Source organism: Trachymyrmex septentrionalis, unplaced genomic scaffold (genome assembly GCF_001594115.1).
Source record: "Trachymyrmex septentrionalis isolate Tsep2-gDNA-1 unplaced genomic scaffold, Tsep1.0 scaffold107, whole genome shotgun sequence".
Taxonomy (NCBI): domain Eukaryota; kingdom Metazoa; phylum Arthropoda; class Insecta; order Hymenoptera; family Formicidae; genus Trachymyrmex; species Trachymyrmex septentrionalis.
The window spans coordinates 874,386-878,027 of NW_017304196.1; the positions used below are offsets into that span (position 1 = coordinate 874,386).

Here is a 3,642-nt window from a genome sequence, read left to right on the forward strand (position 1 = left end):
CTATATTCAAGCAATTATTATAAGCTTAGTGTCTAAATTTCTTGGAGTGACATCTCACTCCGAGAGAGTTAAAAAACGTTGCACTATTTAAAGACAAATTTGCACTCTAGATTTTACATTTTTAGGAAGAGATTCACTCCAAAAATGAGATTTCTTTCCTTTAAGGTGCAATTTCATAGAGTGTATCTTCGCTGATGTTTTACCCTCACTCCACCACACAATCAAAGCAATGGAGTACTTGTCCGATTTAGGCGGCTAAAAGTCCTTTTTTTTTTAAACTCACTCCCTACCCAAGTTGAAAATAAATACTACTTAAGAAAGAGAAGAAAAAATAATTGGTTACCTAAGGGTGTCTCTATATCAGGCCTATCCAATTTGAGCTCCGGAGCAAATCGTAGTTTGCCAATGCTGAAGCAGAGTGACGATCGCCACACGCAAGACGCACATAGATAAAAAGCAACTGCAAAAAAATAAAAAAACAAAAAAAGTAAATCTTCAATCTGCGTCTGCGTCAAAACTATACTTTGCGATTTGCGAGTTATGTAAAAGCACTTAGTCACGCTATTAGCGACTAGTCCAACAGTCGAAACGTATCATTTTTAAAATTAGACGTATTTTTCCTCGGCGTTCATAGCATCCTTTCATGAGTGAATATTTTTTATTCAGGATATAGTTTCAAGTAATTTGAAGTGAATTTGTGAAAAGTGAATTGTGATAAAAGGGGTACGTGTTAAATACATTTTAATTATATGTATATTCACCAAAATGGTAATTATTTCAACTTTAAGCTAAAGCATTTTAAAGAAATTTTTCGTTATTTTCTTAGGCCAATTTTAACAAACTCGATGATATTAATAGTACTTCTCTGTATTTCTCAAATAATTTTATTTTATTTTATTAAAAAAGTGAAGATTTCTACTTCATAATTTCATAAAAACCAGCCGCGGGATCGTGCAGTTTTCCGTGATATAACCAATATAAGTTTATTAAAGTATTTAGTAATAAATATGAATTTCTTGACTCCTCATATGTTTATTTCTAATTTCAATTATTTGAATTTTATTTTAGAGTCAATGAATGTCAAGATAATGATTGGAACTGATATTATTATATATATATTTTAAGCTTAAACTTATAATTAAATAGTTAAAAATTATAAGAACTATATTTTTTTGTAAAAAAATATTTTCTTCGGCTTAAAATACAATGAATTAGTAAAACGGCACATTTAGATTCTTAAACTAAAAAAATAATTTTGACCTAAATTAGTCAAATATCCCACTGTGCAGTGTTTAAAAGCTATTGGATATAAAGTAAAATAGGGCTTTTTCGTCCATTTCTCGCGATATTTATTTTTGAGCAGCATATGTTGATATAATTTAAAGATTGTATTTGTGCTCTCATATATAATGTAATTATAAACACACGTCACTGTAAAGAGATATTGTTTGTTATTTAAATTTTTGTATTACTTTAAAGTTGAAACTGGCAGAATAGCTCACCCCTGTTATCAATACATATTATATATATTACTATTACTTATATAATGCAATATTTTAAGGAACGTGTCTCTTACAGTTGACTATTAAAAAAAATATTATAGAAAAAATTGAAAACTTCTGATTTCCTACGTCATTTTTTGCACAAATGCAATAACGAAAACATACGTATATATGTACCCTCCCCTACACACACATATATATATTTATTATTACATTTGTATGTATATTGTGTGTATACTGAGGTGCATTAATTCGCATATTTCTCTCCTCCCTCCGTAAAATTTAATATCTCTTTAATAAATTATATCCATACAATATGTAGTATTGTATTTCTTATAATGATATAAATGATATATCGTTTATGCGAGGCTGTTTTGTGCGCGAGACTCTTTTTTGCACTCAATATACAGCAAAAGAAAGTAATTCGGATTTCGAAACTACCTGCCGATGTTGTTCCTTCGCCGACGCAGAGAAATACTTTTTTTTGTTATAATCTTACATATGACGAATAAATCTGGTTATTTACGGATGGATTATAAAAAAGATATTATCAATATGTAAATGATTATAAAAACGAAACTGTTTGAATTTAGATACATATCAAATATGTATCATGTGTATCAAAATAATACAGAAACAGATATACAATGAGTGCAAAAAGTATTCATATAGAGAAAATATTTTTTAAAAAACTTTATTTTTAAAAAGTAAATATTCAGCGAAAAATGAGAAATTTCATCGAATTGATGTCGAATCGATATTTCAAAACCAATTTGACGTCAATTCAATATTTAATTGACGATCATTTCTTGCTGAATAATTAACAATTTATTCATAAAGAATAAAATAAATTGTGTTTCTTAAAATTATATATACCAAAAAGATGTATATTAATTATAGGAAATATATCACCTGAAAAATTATTCGTACAGATGAGAAATTTAATTTCTAAAATCAGAAATACATGCGAAGCTCGTTTGTTTATGTTAAAACAGAATGTATTCATTGTATAAAAATGCTAATTAATATTTATTTTCTACAAATAAAACTTTTTTTTATAAAAAATTTCCTTGTACGAATACTTTTTGCACTCACTGTGTATATACATATAGACTATGAATAGGATCAAACCAAGCCAGTAAAATAAAAAGGATAAGAGACAAAGAAAAAATATAGGTACCCCAGAGTATTTGCAAAAGTACACGCTTATTAATTAGAAATTATCTTTATTCACAGTTCTTTTGATGTGATCGTACCATAATATTTATACGTGAAAGTACTAGATAATTATTTTCTCGTGCGAAGAACTAATTGAAGGATATATCACGGCAATTCTAAATCAATAATAATAATATACATCATCGATCAGAATATGCGAGCAATCTGGTATTAATTGAACATCAACATTGTGCATTTTCGAATTAATTCGATCATTTAGCTTTCTTTATATTTATGTTTTTTTGGAATATGTCTTAATACATGTATTGTTAGAGATATAAAGAGTCGATAGCAAAGTTTTTCTTTGTTCCTTTCAACAACGATTATTCATTATTGTAATATATGCAAATAAAACATTACAATCGTTTATAACAAGAGACTTCAATTAACGACTTCAATTTACTTATCGTTGTTATTAGAACAGAAATTTTATTTTTCATAATCGTACAGTAGAAATTCAATCGATTGTAGCTTATCGACGAATTTAATAATAGCACACGCAAAAATTAATATAGTATCACCATATTATCCTAGTCAAGAAAAAAAAGACAACAAAAAGAATGTCATGCGAATTTCAGATTCACGCAAAACGGCGAAGTGCGATATATAACATACGTTATTTTGTGCTCTCACAAATAACGTGATTGCCGCGTGTTTTTGACATGATAAAAGATGACGATGAGGTACGAACTATCGTGCCGATCTTACGTTGAGTAAGAATCTACGACTAAATGCATTCTCAATAGTAAAAATAAAAGAATATATATATATTTTTATTCCGGTCGCCTTAGGTGGGAAAGCTCTCTGAGATCCTTGAAGACGCCGGCTGCGAGAATAGGAACGTCCGTAATCTGAAACCAAAATTGAATCAATGAGAATGAGAAGACAATAGTCGTTTGGACATTTTCAAAGAATATTGCCA

At 28.6% G+C, this 3,642-nt stretch overlaps 3 protein-coding genes across 3 annotated transcripts in view; 1 reads left to right on the forward strand and 2 right to left on the reverse strand.

Annotated features, from left to right (window-relative positions):
- LOC108745927 overlaps positions 1–409 on the reverse strand; it is an 11,040-nt gene extending 10,631 nt beyond the window's left edge. Inside the window, exon 1 of the mRNA XM_018482350.1 lies at positions 344–409. The gene's annotated coding sequence lies outside the window, so the exon portion shown is untranslated. The remainder of the gene's footprint in view (positions 1–343) is intronic.
- A 48-nt stretch (positions 410–457) lies between these two features.
- LOC108746381 (phytanoyl-CoA dioxygenase, peroxisomal-like) overlaps positions 458–3,642 on the forward strand; it is a 52,720-nt gene continuing 49,535 nt past the window's right edge. The window contains exon 1 of the mRNA XM_018483134.1: positions 458–723. The gene's annotated coding sequence lies outside the window, so the exon portion shown is untranslated. The remainder of the gene's footprint in view (positions 724–3,642) is intronic.
- Positions 3,369–3,642, reverse strand: part of LOC108746440 (nuclear protein 1) — a 2,885-nt gene continuing 2,611 nt past the window's right edge. The window contains exon 2 of the mRNA XM_018483226.1: positions 3,369–3,571. The gene's annotated coding sequence lies outside the window, so the exon portion shown is untranslated. The remainder of the gene's footprint in view (positions 3,572–3,642) is intronic.